Below are 17,032 nucleotides of genomic sequence, written 5' to 3' on the forward strand. Positions count from 1 at the left end.
AAAATCACCTTTTAAATGACTTGGGTACTAACTTGGGTACAATTCAAATACATAGCAATATTAGTCTGGAAAATCAGTAAACATAGGGATCATGTAGCACCTTTGAGACTAACTGAAAGAGAGAATTTGGTAGCATGAGCTTTTGTAGACTTGAATCTACTTCTTCAGATGCCTCTGAGATTAACTGAAATAAGAAGTTAGTAGTATGAGCTTTCATAGACTTGAGTCTATAGCTTCTGAATCTAAGTGCCATTTTATGTGCTAATATCCACATTGCACAATTATAGAACTTTGATTCCAGAATATTGATAATTCAACAAGAAACGGCCATCTGTAGTGTAGTAATAATAATGGTCTACAGAACAGGATTGTGAGGATCAAAAATAGTTATTTATTTATTTATTTTGTATGCTGCCTTCCTCCAAGAGTAGGACCAAAGAAAGTCAATTTACAAATCTTAACAATACTGTACATTTTTTTAAAAAAGCAATGAAAAATGTTCATATTAAAACATTACAGAATCAATTAAAAGGCATACAAAAATTATTTTAAGTAAAATAAAATACACATCCCAGTGAGAATCTTCCTTGCGTATACATTAAAAACCTCTCCCTCATGTCTTCACCAAGTGAGCCTGTGATGGTGGTGGGACCAACAGCAAGCTTTCCCCTGTAGATCTTAGAACTCTGTCAGGTTTGTATGAGGAGATACGGTCTTTCAGATAGTATGGACCTAAGCTTTATATAGGGCTTTATAGACCGGCACTTTGAATTGTGCCATAAATGAACCTGTAGCCAGAGAAGTTGTTTGACAAGAGAGTTATATGTTCTCCATAAATGGCCCCATTCAGTGTTTCTGGCTGCAGCATTTTTGAACCCAGTGAAGTTTCCAAAGGCAGCTGCACACAAAGGCAGCATTACAGTATTCCAAATGGGATGTAATCAAGGCATCCGGTATGTCACTGTAGCCAGATCTGACATCTCAAGGAACGGGCACAGCTGCTGCACTAGTTTTAGCTGTGCAAATGCACTCCTGGTTACTGTTGCAACCTGGGCATCCAGGCTGAGAGCTGAGTCCAGGAACACACCCAATGCAAGCCTGAGATTTTTTTGGGGGGTGGGTAGCCCCATCTACCATAAGCAATGGCCCTGTTCTCTGATGTCCCTTACAACTGACCATGAACACCTCTGTCTTGTCTGGATCAAGTATCAATTTGTTTGCTCTCAGATAAAATGTTCATAAAATGCATCAAAAACTTAAAATGTGACAGACATAAAGGCGAAGCATTGTTGTCATAAACAAGGGATGGGGAACCTGAAGTACTCCAAAAGCTGGGACAGCATGGCAGTTAGGAATATCTGGAAAACAATAGATTCCTTTGTCCAACTGTAATAACATTGCCTAAGTCAACAAGCTTGGCCAATCCTTATAGTAAATGCCTGTACAGATGTATTGCTTTAAATTAGAAATAAGAAGAAAATGCCAAATTATGCTTGCAAAAAATCTGTGTGGCTAAGGGTACACTAAAAAAAATCCAACTGAAGACCAATAAAAGTGAATAATAAGAGCAAAACTTGAATGCTCGTATTAAAACAAATTCAAGGTATTATTTATAGTAACACAGAGCTGTGGGTTTAACCTTATAAACCATCTAATCCAGCGGATTTACTCACTGTCACTGTTCCACAATTACGTTTCAGTGTAACAGTCACATAAAGCAACATTTATTTTCATTTTCAAGTCAAGAAAGATTCCCTTTTTCTTACCCTGCACTTAACAGCCTTCAACATCAAAACCCTGTGTTCTGCCTTCAGTCTGAAATCATTAAAGTTACTGCTATCATTTTACTTCCAAAAGTCAACTTTTTCTTATCTGTGAATTTGCAGTGTCGTCTTTGGCACTTATTTACATCACAAACAATAGTATCATGTCAAGACTTTAAAGCTCCTCTTTGGATCTCTCATAGTCTCTTTATATTCTTTGAAGTCAAAAGAAAATAGCTCTTTTTTAATGGGATGCTAGTCATATCCATGAAAAGTAGGAACTGGCAAGCATGTCTTTTGGAACTTGAGAATTGCTCCTGATTTCTCAAGCCATGAGTTGTCTGGAGGAATACAATCATTTCAGTTGGCTCAATCATTTCAAGAAATAAAACAAATATGCCCAGGCTGGCTTTCCTGGAAAACTAGTATGATATATTCAAAGTAAAAAACAACAAAAAAACAGATTCTTTATAAAAAAAAGAAATGCAGATGAATGAGATAAAGGCTGTGGAAAAAAAACCTTGACAAGATGGTGTTAGAAGGTTATAGTCAGAAGCTTCTAAGTCAGTTCAAAGTATTAAAACCTGAGTTTAGTCTCAGACATTACAACAATTTATATCAACCGTTCCACTTAAAAACACATGCATTTTTCCTCTTTTTTAATGGGTTTTTTATTGCCTATATATTATGTTATACTGTCATACTATCAGTATGTAGAGAGATCTTGTAGCACCTTTGAGACTAACTGAACAAAAGAAACTGGCAGCATGAGCTTTTGTAGACTAAAGTCTACTTCCTCAGATGCATTTGGCCTTTTTTTCGGTGCCTTGATAAATTTATAATATTGCTGTCTGGAATCATGGCACTCCTGTTGTTGGTTGTGGAATCTTTTAGTAGCAAGACAAATGAATCTGAGAAAGGAGACTTTAGTCTATGAAAGCTCATGCTGCCAACTTTTTTCAGTTAGTCTCAAAGGTGCTAAAAGATCTCTCTACATACTGATTTTACAGACTCACATGACTATATCTTTGAATCATACTATATCTGTATTATCATAATGCACCTAATATAAATTTCAGAGTAGATATGTTAGGAACTGCACAATGAGCTGCTGGTGTCAGCATAAAATACGTTCCTTCCCTTCCCTTTGCTCCCATGGCCCTCAGATGTACTTGAAAATGATCTCTACAGGACTTTCCTGTCCTCTGGAGGACAAGGGACTGTGGGAAGGGGTTATTGCTCCTGCCACTTCTGCTGGATTTTACTCTTCTACCATTGAACATCAACCACTAGATTTCAGCCAGCAAAAAGGAAGAGGGAAAAGAGTATTTTAGTGTTTTAAAGATAATATATTATGGCATACAAAATTTTTAAATCTAAGTATGTACTGGGTATACAAGCAGTGAAAACCTCCTGCTTCACACTCCTTATGTATCCATCCGCAATGTTGTTTCTGTCTTTCTCTCAAAATACCTGTACTTGAACCCTTACTCCACTTGAGAGTCTACTCTCCCTCCCTTCAGTCCATCACAAGACCTTGGGAAAAACCTTTGTTTCTGATTGCCAGACTCTTATCTATTTTCATTCTCCAATATATCTTGAGTCCAAGCATTCTGGCCTTTGGCACGTATGGACATAAGAAGTTTCATCTATTTCTTTATCTGTTCACATCCTTGAACTGAGACACACTTTGGCTGTTTGTGACATTCTCAAATGCACCGCAGCATCAAAGGTCAATCCTATGAGAAAAAGAAATAGCCACTCCAAACTATAAAGCATTTTATTTGTTTGTTCACTGTGTTTGTTATAGCAGAGGTTAAAGGAACTGGATATGCTGAGAAAACATTCCACAAACAAAAAACCTGTGCTATATCTCATGGGCTTTCTTATGTCTGTAGATATGATCAACAAGTTTAGAGTAAATTAATTCCCTAAAGGATCAAGTAAGTTTGTTGATTTTATTTTCAGAATATGTATGTGTGTTTGTGTGTGTGTTGTATTCATATTTGCTGCTGTGTTAAAGAGAGGTAAAGGAAAGATACTCATTTTGAATGATTTACATGCTAGGAATGTAATTTGTCTCTGATTTTCTTCTTAAATGAAGCAACAAGTAATTTTAGTACTTCACTTCCTGCTGTGAGAAAGACTTAGCACATGGTTTTCAAAGTCTAATTGTAATTCAGGACTTGTTCTGCACAAAATTCACTTGTGGTTGTTTTACACGGAACACATTGGTTTTCTATGGAAGAAAGTATTTATCTGTGGAAATATTATTTTCTCCATGGAAAAAGTTGTTTTCAGTCCAAATAAACCAAGTGTGAATTTTGAGTGAAATGTCCCAAATGGCAGTGTTATCATCCTCTGTGCACAAAATGATGCTCCTTGCACAGAAAAGGCTATTTTATGGACAAAACCACCATATGAGAATTTTGTGCAGAACTGAGTCACAAATTGGGAAAATTCTGACCAGTGCAGGAGTCTTCCTGTCAGGGTTGCTTGATGTTCAAAAATAGGATTTTCAGTCACTTTTTGAAAATGTTCAAGTGTTCTTTAAACCCCTAGTGCTTGATTGTCTCCAGATAGGGGGACCTTAGATTCCAATAAGTGATGGAAGGCTTAGGAAACCTCCAACAACGATTGCTTTTATGAAGATGAAGATCACTTGATAAGAAAATGCTATTTTTTTAAATCATGAACAGAGACAACACATCACAATCCTCACAAGCATAGGAGTTCGGAATGGAATGCACTATATCCTTTAGCTTTCCACATGAAGGAAACTGAGGTCCCAAATACACTGTAGAAATGTCTCATAAAACTACAATTCCCACAATTCTCCAGCATTGAGCCAGGATAGTTCAAGTGGTATCAAACTGGATTATTTCTGCAGTGTGTTTTGGATCTGAGAGAAGCCTGAAACAGATGGGCTGAAAAATACAGTCAGTGGTCACACCCAGCCTCAGTCTTGACCACCAGTGCAGTTTTGAACTGGGATGGCAAAAACAATGGTATTTTACTGTTCCTTTTTTGCCAGGTTCTTTGTGGAAGACATGGGTCTGTTTACCTACAGTATGTATTAAGCAGTTCACAAAGTGTAAGCTAATTGCCCCCAATCAGCTGGGTACTCATTTTAGCCCCCTATGGAAGGATGCCAGGCTGAGTCGAACCAGAGCCCTGGCTGGCTTTGAACTCACAACCTTGTGGTTTGTGAGTAAGTGGCTGCAGTACAGGCATTTAACCATTGCGTCACCAGGGCAGCCAAACAAGCTAAATTTCTAAATATTATTCAAGAGTTCATAAGCATGTACTCCTAAAATTAGGCTATGTAAATAATACAAGATTTTGTTCTTTAAAAAATGGATTGTGACTTGACCTTCCTGGTTAAAATAATGTTCCAACAGACATATCCATATCACGATTTTCAAGTGTGACAAACTCAGTTTCAAAGATCTGTTGTTGTTGTTGTTGTTGTTGTTGTTAGTGTTGTTGTTAGTGTTGTTGTTGTTGTTGTCTGTCTTCCAAGCTGTTTCCGATTTAAGATGAGACAAAATTATCATAGGATTTTCTTGGCAAGATTTGTTCACAGGGAGGTTTGCCTTTCTCTGCCTCTGGGGCTGAGAGACTGTGGCTTGCTCAAGGTCCCACAGTGGGTTTCCATGGCTGAGCAGCGATTCTCCATAGTCATAGCCTTATGCTCAAATCACAACATTATGCTGATTCCCAGAGCTCTATTAACAAGACATATTTTCCTCCATCATAAAATAAATAAATATATTTCACCTTAGGTTAACAGATTTTAAAAAGGGTCACTTTGAATTTCCTCCTGAATTCCACATTTATTCATCTCTAGGCACTATTGATCTGATATTTATAAGATGTTTGGGAATCATCACTTTTGCATGAGCAGGCAACATTTAGTTTCAACACACACACACACACACACACACACACACACACACACACACTAAAACTAATGATTCTTGAGATTCTTAGTTTGGTGAGGCACCAGGACTCTTTGACAGACCGGGTTGAATGCCTCACCAAACTACAAATTCCAGGATTCTCTAGGCTAGAGTCATGGTAGTTAAAGTGGTCAAACTGCTTTAATACTGTACTGTGGCTATGCCCTTTGCTACTGACTCCAAATACAAAGTGCACAGAAGGTCAAATTTCTGCTTCAGTAGTCATCTAAAAGTGATCAGGTACATGCTAATCCTGATATGAAAAAGTACCAAGTTGCTATTGCTTGCTATGGCTATATGAAAAAGTATTTTATAATCTCTTTTCTGTCCTAAGCATTTTACTGCCAGGGAGCCAAGGCTGAAAGATTGTATTTCCTTGGGGATCACTGGCTGAGTCCATGGATGAAGGAGGAATTTGAGTCACAACCTCTGATAAAATACCAGCAAATGCTCAAGTAAGGCTGCCCATGATCTGGTAAACATTTGAGCAGGGATTTTTGTATCAGCCAATTGGCATGACAAGTCCAAACAGTCATCTGGGGGTGATGTCACTTGCATCTGCCTCAACTGCAGATCCTTCTCTTTTTGTCCCTCTAGCCAGCCCTAGGTCTTTTTCCCCCTGCAATTTAACTCGGGCGTAATATCCCCTCAACCCTTCCATATCTGCCATGGGGGGCAGCCTAGCTTGGCATACCCTCCCCTCCACACCAGGTCTTCTGAATATATAGTGGGACTTTGGTATCCACTGGGGTTTGGTTCCAGAATTCCCTTGTGGATACCAAAATCTGTGGATGCTTAAGTCCCATTAAACACAATGGCATAATAAAATGGAGATCCTTATATAAAATAGCAAAATCAAGGTGTGCTGTTTGGAATTTATATATTTTCTGACTATTTTCATGTGGTGGATACTTGCATCCATGCATAAAATATCTGTAGATAGAAAGGTCTGACTGTATTGCCATAGCTTCTGGGTAAGAAAGTCTCTGTTATAAGCAGAGCACTGCAATTTCTAATTTCATCAGCATAATAATTTTGATATTGAATGACAGATCAAAACACACTATATTAATTGTTAGGTTCAAAATGCTAACTGTATTTTCCCCCCATTACGTAAAAAGAATGAATTACATTTCATCTGAAGTCCTTTCAGTTCATGGTGGTAGAGACAGCAGCAGCAATAAAGTGTGAAATTTATTTCTCTTTCCTCTCAGTGAACCCCTAAGAGTTTAATAAGTAGATATTTTAACGGAAACTTTTTGGTGTGGTAAATATTGCAATCAGATTTTTTTTTGTCACGTCCATGCAACTAACATACATAAGGAAAAGGATTCTCAGAAAAATAGAGTTCTATTATCAGAGGATAATGGGAAATTATAGAGAATGAAGGTTTGGGGCATGAACACTGGGAAATAACTGTTTTGCAGGCAGAAGTTATGCAGGCAGTGATGTATACCCTCCCTTAGGCAGTATTTTTGGCTTCACGCATTGTAGTCTCTCTGCTTCATAGGGAACACAATGTCACCCTGTTTTGAGGACACATTCTGTATTATGATGATGAAGTTTCCACCAATCCTCCTCCTCCTCTTCACAGTTCTGTTAAATGGATAGTTTCATAAGCTCTTGTTTTTAAAAGAGATTTCCAATGAAAACATTCTGCAAGTCCTTCTTTGTGAGACTTCAAGAGTGTTGCTATCCATCTCTAAAGAAAGGATGCTTTAAGGGGAAAACAACTGTAAATTCTGTCTTAGCCTTCAGCCCTAAATCCAGCTGCTACTGATATCTTAGTGGCAATGCTTCCCACAAATTATTACACAAATGTAAGGTAATGTATTATAGAGGAAAGGCATCATTATTTGGTTTAGGAAAATCCACATAAATGATTTTCCCCTGCTCTCAACCTGCAAGTAATCTGGACGGAAATACAGTGTAAAGACACTTTGGATAACAAAGGTCTCACAAGCACAGCCTCACAAATTTCAATACAGGAGCCCTGGTGGCGCAGTGGTTAAATGCCTGTACTGCAGCCATTCACTCAAAACCACAAGGTTGAGAGTTCAAGACCAGCAAAATGGCCCAAGCTCGACTCAGGCTTGCATCCTTCCGAGGTCGCTAAAATGAGTACCCAGACTGTTGGGGGCAAATTAGCTTACTTGCTAATTAGCTTACTTGCTGTTCACCGCTATGATCTTTGGAATAGCGGTATATAAATAAAACAATATATTTTTTACTATCAGAAACATTCACGAAACAGAAAGACATTCTAAATGAGGTGTGCATATTTTCAGAGTGGGTAGGGATTATATTCCAAAGTGGTAAACGTTTAAATATTGTGCACAAAAACACTGAACAATGTCTACTCATGTTACACACACACACACACACACACACACAGCAATATGAGGGCTGCTTTCCAAAGACACAAAATTGGAAATGTCTCTCTTAGGGACAGAATAGAATATTACTTCAGTGACAGTTAGAGAATTGGTAATGTCTTAGAGTCAGCTTATTTTGTTAAAGGGTTGTAAGAAAAAATTACACCAGAATGATTTTTTGCAGGCTATAATGAGTCATAGGCTGTAAATGCAAAACTCCATAAAGTTCTTAAACATTTTAACTTTCCCTCAAAAACTTTAGTAAATGGGTGCTTTGTGGTGTGGCAGCGGCGATTTTAGGGTTTGGGAGCATGCAGCAACAGCGTGCTCCCAAACCCTAATATGTATGGGTGGCACCATCTTGATGCAGTGCCATCCATACGGTGTGCACAACATGTCCAAATGGCATGGGGCACAAGACACATCACCGTGACGCCCCAGGGCACAAATGGCGCCTTGGTGGCATTGCGGGAAGGGGCTCCATTTAGGAACTCCTTTTTGCAGCAGATTGTTGTTGCGGCCGTGTGGTTGCCACAGCAACAATCTGGAGGAGAAAGGGACGGCCTCTTGCTGCCCCTTTCTTCTAATCTGTACCAGGCCTTACTCTGCTAAACAGAGAAGAAATTATATCGGTGTGGGTGTGTTGAAAATTCTTGGCCCAACCCACTTCCCAAATTCTTGAGCATAATTTTGTCACTGTAGCTTGAACTAGTGTTCTTTTGCAGTGTAAATTGTCAATTTGTAGCTCTAATTTCTGTTTTGTTTTGTTTTCTAGATCATTAATGGAACAAAGCCAAGGAAAGGTATGGAATTTTAAACTGCTGAAGTCCAGACCATCATGAAGTTCCTGTTCCTGTTACTGCAGAAGAAAACTGCAAAGGAAATCCATGAATGTATGGTGCAAACATTGAGTGACAAGTACCCATCATACTCAATTATGAAGAAGTGGTGCACCAACATTTATCATGGATATTTTGGTGCATATAACATCGAAAATGCTGCAATGTTTGGAAGGCCTTCAACAGTATCAACTCTTCAAACTATTGAGATTGTTCATGGCTATTTGGCAGATTGGTAAATCTCAGCTAAAACATGAGAGATATATCAGGAATGCACTGGGTTTGTAATGCATGAGCAGCTTGATATACAAAAACAGCCAGCCAAGTGGGTGCAAAATGTTTGAATTCTGATCAGAAACAAAATCAAATGGATACCTCAATGTTGATTTTGCAACATTTTGAGTGGTCTAGTGGGTTTTTTATTATTATAAACAATTAGTCATTGTTGATGAAACATGGGTACATCATTATGATCTGGAAATATCCCTTGCAGTGTTGGCACTTGGGTTCTCCATGGCCGAAGAAACACAAGGATCAAAGGTCAGCAGGAAAGGTCATGGCCACAGTTTGTTTGTTTGTTTGTTTGGAATAAACAGATATTTTTATGACTATCTTCAGAAGGGCCAAACAGTCAATGCAGAATATGCTAACTTGCTGTGCCAAATAAAGGAGGCATTGAAGAAAAATGGCAAGGAAATCTGCAGAAAGGTGTTCTCTTTTTACAGGACAATGTAACCGTTCACAAGGCTGGAAAAAGGGTGGAGGTTTTGAAGAATTTGGGGTTTGAGTGCATAGACCAGGGGTAGGCAACCTGTGGCCCACGGGCTGGATGCAGCCCGGTGAGACCTTGAGACTGGCCCCAGCCCGGTCCTGCCACCGATTGCCACCAGGGCCTTTTGGGGGCAATTGCCTATAGAAGCCTCAGAAACATGCATTTATATTAACATTTTTTTAAAAATCAGCAATTTTTTTCGCATGTCCTCCATTTTAAAAAAAAAGTGTCCTCCATTTGAAAATTTCATCCTACATTTTGCCTGGTTTATTTATATATTTATTTTTTAAAAAAATTATTTAATTATTTATTTTTTGGTTTCGGTCCCCCAGTTGTCTGAGGGACAGCAACCCGGCCCCCAGCTCAAAAAGATTGCCTACCCGTGGCATAGACCATCCACCATACATATCAGATCTTGCTCCATCTGACTATTTCCAATTTGACTATTGGAAAGGAAGGAAACTTTTGAATGATTCAGATGTGGTAGCAGCAACAGAACAGTCTTTCCATTACCAGACATCAGAATTATTTTTGGAAGGATTAAAGAAACTTAAGGAATGATATGCCAAGTGCACAAAAATTTGGGATGGATATGTGGAATAGCATGAATGTTTCTTGGCTCCCTTCTTGGCTGGGCTGAGAACTTTTCAACACCCCTTTGTATATTGTTCAGGTACAAAATACAATCCGTGAAACATGGAATTACCAAATTGCTTGAAGCAATGTTCTAGTCCAGCTTGGACTGAGGCAGTTGTATTCAGCTACATGGCACTGGGCAAGTCAGTCTCCTCCTAATTTACTTTACATGGTTGTTCTGAAGTGAGGGGGGAGGAATGAGAGTGAAAACGTCTGTAAGCCATCCTGATCTGTTTTAAATGAGGGAGTAATACAACTTTAACAAACAAAGACAGCATACAATAGATTCTTTGTTAGCACTGGAAGACATCAATCAAGCCCATGCTAAGCCTGCTTTCAAGGAGGCTGTCATTTGCAGAGTTTGTGTTCAAAAATCAAATCACTTAACGTTAAGCAATAGACACTGGGAAATTAATTCATTGTCATTTACACTGATACTTGTAATGGTTTAATTTGTTAAATTTCCATTGACTGGTTCATTCCTTGAAATAGTCCTTTTCAAAACAGACCCTGAGGCTAACACAGAATAGCATGGTGGTTGTCACCACTGACCCATTTTATTACTGGTTCCTCCAAGATGAAAGACAGTCCCAATACCTCCCTTGTTATCTGGAAAGACTTGGACAACTGCCATACAAATCAATGGGTGGGGGAACACCAGCTTTTAGGCCCACCTGTTCTGCCCCCAAACATTTAATTCCTCTACTTCAGGCAAGATATTACCATCTTTGTATTTCTAATCTGCAAGAAATTGCTATGTAATGCCTTTCTGCCATACCTGATACCTTTTCTTCCAGGGCTTGCCAATTATACTGGATCTGGCAGGGAAAGAGAATTTAGGTCCAACTAATGTCAGTTTGAGAAGTTTGTCATGACTTAGTGCTATTGATTTCAACAGGAACTAAGTTCAACTAAGTAAATCTGGGCCAAGCCTATATTCTTAATCTAAGAATACATTTTTATGGTTACAACATCCTTTATGGTTACAACTATTTAGGCTGTGAGACTGTTAATATTTCATGATAGCTTACTGGATACTCCCCCTCCAAATCTTATACCTCTGCTGTCTCATAGCTTAAGCTAGGGGTAGGCAAACTTTTTGAGCCGGGGGCCGGGTTGCTGTCCCTCAGACAACTGGGGGGGGGGGGGGGGCGAAGCCAATAAATAAATAAATAAATAAATAAATAAATAAATAAATAAAATAGGACAACATTTTCAAATGTAGGACACATTTTTTAAAAATGGAGGACATGCAAAAAATTTGATGATTTTTAAAAATGTTAATATAAATGTATGTTTCTTAGGCATGATCAAAATGGAGGACATTTGGTCCTCAGAAGCTGGCTGATATCAATATCACCACCACCACCACCACCACCACCACTATCATTGTTAAAGCAGACCTTTTAGCATTAAAATCACCGAAAATACACAGAAATGCACTTTGGAAAGTCACACTGTCTCACCTTCAGAAAGATTGAGTGCATGTCTCAGAAATTGACTAATATCATCACCATTATCATTGTTAAAACAGAGCAGACCTATACAAATGGAATGGAAATCCTCCTCCTGCTACTCTTCTTCTTCGTCCTCCTCCTCCTCCTCTTCCCCCTTCCTCCTCCTTCCTTCCTCCTTCCTCCTCCTGCTCCTTCCTTCCTTCCTCCCTCCTCCTCCTTCCTTCATTCCTCCCTGCTCCTCCTCTTCCTCCTCCTCTTCCCCCACTCCCTTCCTTCCCTCCTCGCAGCTATCTGGCAGCCGTGGGAAGGGAGAGAAGGAGGAGGATTACCCCCGCCCCCTTCCTTCCCTCCTCGCAGCTGTCTGGCAGCTGCGGGAAAGGAGAGAAGGGGCAGGAGGACCCCTGCCCCCTTCTTTCCCTGCCTGCGGCTGCCTGGCAGCCACGGGAAGGGAAGGATGGGAAGGAGGAGGACGCCCCCTGCCCTCCCTTCTTTCCCTGCCTGCGGCTGCCTGGCAGCTGCGAGAAGGAAAGGAAGGACGAGGAGGACCCCCACCCCAGGAGGAGAAACTCCTGCTATTTAGCCCTGCGCGTGGCCCTGCAGGCGCGCGCAGGGCTACAGGAAGCCACCGGCGGACGGTGTCGGCGCACTGTGCATGCTGATGTCGCCGCACCTGCCTCTGAACCTTCCTCCTCCACCTCCTCGGCCATGGAGGCCATCTGCAGCCTGCCCTCCTCGGCGCTCTCCCCGCCATCGTGGTACTGCCTGGTGTCAGCAGCAATCGGCGGCAGGACCGGGCTGGGGCCGGTCATGCCGCCTCGCTGGGCCAGATCTGGCCTGCGGACCGGGGGTTGCCGACTCCTGGCTTAAGCTATAATATATTTACATGCAGCTTCGTATCACACCCAATATACTTAGTACTAGCATGGTATGTACTAGTACATAGTATATTGGCTTCCCCTCCCTCCCCAAACTGCCTTTGACAAATGAAAATAAAAACGTATGTTTTATGAATAATAGTTATAAAGATTTCTAACTGAAACTCCCTAAAGAGAACCACCAAAGATAATATTAACTTTTCAAGGGCAAATGCAAATGTTGTGATCTTTTCCACTGATGTTCCCGAATTAACTTGTCTTGCTACACAGTACCACTGAGATCCATTCTTACTATTAGAAATACTGAGAAGGTTGCCTCAGGTGACAAATACTGGGAGAGAGCAGCAGGTAGTAGTAGTGAAGTGTTAACAGGACAAACCTTTGTGTGGCATGAACCCCATAACTTACTGTCTTCTGCGAAGCAGGCCTATTTGAATCCTGTCTTATCACCAGTGTTAAACTAAAATTAACTCAGACAGGGATGTGCCATCTTGTCTTTTCCTTCAGGAAATAAAAATACTGTGTCTTGCTCTATTTCTGTTACCAAATACTCAAACACCCCACCTGAAAGAATAAATAAATTGAACCATGTTGTGTTTTTTCTCTTCTGAGCAGCCTTGTTAAAAACTGATTAAATTATACTCCATTCGTGTATATTTTAAAGGGTGTGATTTTCTAGGGGGTGGGTGGGACAGAGAAGATGGCAAATTCCAGAATTTGGCCTCATATTGCCTGGTCCTAAAGTCTATTTTTTGTTGATTTTTCCTTTCCAACCCTTTCAAGCAACCTGTCACAGTTACTATTTCAAAAACTTATTTGCTTTTGTGCACACACACAAAGTCAAATCTTCACTGACAGGAATCAAGTTCAGTTCTAAGCTAATGAGATCAGTAGTGATAAGATGCATGCTTTGGAGGGATTTCATTGAAAGAAGTTCTTATCAAGAAATAACAAAAGTCTCTTTCCCCCCTCCCTCTCTATATCCTAATCTTATAGTTATTATTATGCAATCCAAAGTATGCTACAAAGAACACAAGGCAGTGTTATGCCCACAGGAAACACCTTATATATGTAAGATGAACGGGAAAGGGATATTTAAGGTGCACAAAGTAGATTAGAGGCCTCATTAATTTCCTGTTGCCATTGTGCTAACACCACTGCAGGCTTAATTTATGTTAGGGAAACAAACAACAACAGAAAAAATAGCAGCATATGATATCTTGGACAAGCAAGCATGATTGGATGTAAGCAAATTATTTGCTGTGTGTTGATAAGATCAGAACAAGCTTGTCATGAATGCCCATGATGTGATTTGCTAAACTGGGAAACATTGAAGAATTTGTTGCTTGTTTGCATTTATTTGAATTGTAAGCCTAAAAGTAATATTATATTACATGTAAAAAGTTGTAAAGAAATTATTTTGCGTGTCTGCATTCATTTAAACTGTGACCTCCCTCAAAAGGCAGATTGAATACCCTGTTTTCCCAAAAATAAGACATACTCATGAAATAAGTCATAGCAGGATTTCTAAGGGGCTCAACAAATGGGTGGCTCCATGCTGCCCGACTTTGCCCCAGGTTGGTGCTGCAGCAGCCGGCCGCTGCAGCACCGACGCACCACCAAAAAGAAGCTACCTAGAGCAGCTTCTTTTTCGTGGTGCCGTAATAGGGAAAGGGCGATGCCATGACACTACTTCCTGGAAGTGATATCCAGATGCTGCGTGGTGGCGATGTCATCATGGTGGCCCCTATGTGGATGGGAGGCCACCATTATGGCACCACCGGCACCTACTAGGGTTCAGGAGTGTGCGGTTGGTGTATCCTGAACCCTAGGATTGCGCCTAGGGCACACCAAAGCGCCTGTTTGTACTGGGCCTAAGCATTTGCGCAATATAAGCCATACCCTGAAAATAAGACATAGGCCCGTTACAGACCGCCCAAAATGGGTGGTCTTGGGCCGCTGCCAGTTGCAGCGCGGAGGAGCCGCAGCAGCCAAACCGCGCAACTCCTCCGCGCTGCAAAAAAGAGTGCAGAAATCGCACTCCTTCCGGCAACCCGGAAGAGCCGCCGCAAGCGCCAAAACGCGCACTCGCAATGGCTCTTCCGGGTTTAGACGTCTGAACGCTGCGCGTCCGTTACGTCAAGATGGCCGCGCCCGTCTGTATAGGGCGCCGCCATCTTGCTGTACGGAATGCGTGCGAGGGGCAAGGCGCATCCAGAAGTGCCGCCCCTCGCGCGTATTCCTGGCACAACGACACACCACTTAGGCCCGTCTATAAGGCGCCAAAGTAATAGGCCCAGCGCAGAATGGAAGGGGCAGGAAGAGAGCGGAAAGATTGGGGCCAATGGTTCTAAAGGAAATGGGGTTGCAAGAAATTCAGGATAGAATTCTGGGTTTGGAGAGTTATGACGATGTTCCAGAAGAAGATGACTTAACTATATTTGAATAAATGTAGATGGTTGTACCACACTTAATAAAAAGACATCCCTTGAAAATAAGCCATAGTGTGTCTTTTTGAGGAAAAATAAATATAAGACAATGTCTTATTTTCAGGGAAATACGGTAAGTAGAATGGTGGAAAAAAATAGTATGACTCATACACATTGCCCACTAACTAGATTTGCCCATGTTGAAACAATGCTAGCCAACAACATGAGGTTATTATTAACACAAATAACATATGAGCTAGAAGTTTGTAATCCTATATTGATGAAGATACTTAATACCTTGTGTGCAACCATGCATTTCATACATCTGTGATACCATGCTACTGAGTTCTGTAACTTCTTCACATATTAAGATAGAAATGAGAGTGGATCTCCTGTGAGTGAAAACTCATGATACCAGGCAAATATCTCTGTATATTTAACTTGCATCCAATTGGTTTTCTTATTAGATAGGCTTGAATAAATTGCCAGCTTCCATCAGGAAGATAAGACACTCTCAGCTGCCTTGGCTACCAATATGCAACATAATACTTGTCAATAAATGACTTCACAGAAATTCATTTATTGACAAGATGTTAAGTAAGTGTATTACATCATAAGACTTTGGACACTGACTGCAAATTTGAGATGAAAAGGTTATAACAACAATAATAATCAATATCATACACCAAATGGTTTAGACAAACAGAATATCACTGAACATTAGTAACTGCCATGTGAGTGTCACACCTTTTTTTTAAAACACCCTTAAAATACTTCCACTCATTCACATGTGAAGTAGACTTTGGATAAACCTTTGCTTCAACCTGATGTCAAAATTAACTTTTAGATATAGTTCACATTTCATATCCTAAAAGGTAATAACAATAATATGCTCTCTAAAAATGTCCAATAAACTCCAATGTCCAATATATTTTGAAATTAATCTTTGGGCCATTTTGATTCCTTTTGGGGCATTTTAGCCCCTTATTCTTGTTACCAGAGCCAAAATCTTCTGAATTTTGGTGTGTGTACATTCTCCCTATGTCCCCAAATGGACTCTGTACTGTGGGCAGCCATGATCTCTGAGGCGAGTGGTCACTTCCACACTATCCTATCAGGACATCAAACAGAAGAGTTTGGGAGTTGCAAATGAGAAACATTAACACCTCCGAAGTCAGGAAGATAGGTGATTTAGGCAGGATGTTCTGCTGGACAAGCCAGAAAAGGCTAATTTACAACATTCTCAGCCCAGTCACTGCCAGACCAAGTGATCCTTTAAAATGTAGATTCAGTTTCTTTGATGTATGACAAACACCTTTGCTAGTTTTGGCTTATAAAAGATCTCCAAAAACCTTTGTTAGCGGGCTAGTTGGAAGACACAGGGGCACTCTGTCACTGTGAATTCTGATTTGTCCCGATACATCCACTGCTCCTCCACTTACCAGAATGGCTGTATCCCACACCATCCCCATCACAATTGGACCCAGATTCAAGCCTCGTCTTGTGTAAATATCACTGGTAGTCCAGCCTCCAACTATTCCAAAGCTAACTCCTGATTTGCTTAGTCCTTGTATGTATGTGTGAGTGAACGTAGGCTGGGGTGTAATTTTTCCCCTTAATAAAAGAAACACTTCATTTAGAGAATCTGCCTCTGCAAAATTTCTTTGATCTCTTTTATCTAAGTATATAAGTGGGAAATGATTCCAAAAGGGTTGCTTGTAGCACAACCCAGTGATTAATTGAACTAAATAAAAATTCCCCTAGAGAGATCCTTTGCCACATTCTTTAAGGCCCTTATCAGCCTCCACCTCCTCCTCCCCCCCCCCCCCCCCGCAAAGACAGAAGTGACTGGAAGCTTGGGAATCAATATTGATCTTTTCTGGATGAAATGTTTTTGGGCACCCACCTTTTCTGGGTGTCTGGG

The 17,032-nt window shown here is 40.4% G+C and overlaps 1 protein-coding gene across 5 annotated transcripts in view; it reads right to left on the reverse strand.

The window, feature by feature from the left end:
- The window catches only part of LOC149318735 (protocadherin-15-like), a 952,040-nt gene that overhangs the window by 458,964 nt on the left and 476,044 nt on the right, over nt 1-17,032 (reverse strand). The window lies entirely within an intron of this gene.

This window comes from Sceloporus occidentalis, unplaced genomic scaffold, assembly GCF_023333645.1.
Source record: "Sceloporus occidentalis isolate IW3139 unplaced genomic scaffold, rSceOcc1.0.p SCAF_2, whole genome shotgun sequence".
Classification (NCBI taxonomy): Eukaryota; Metazoa; Chordata; class Lepidosauria; order Squamata; family Phrynosomatidae; genus Sceloporus; species Sceloporus occidentalis.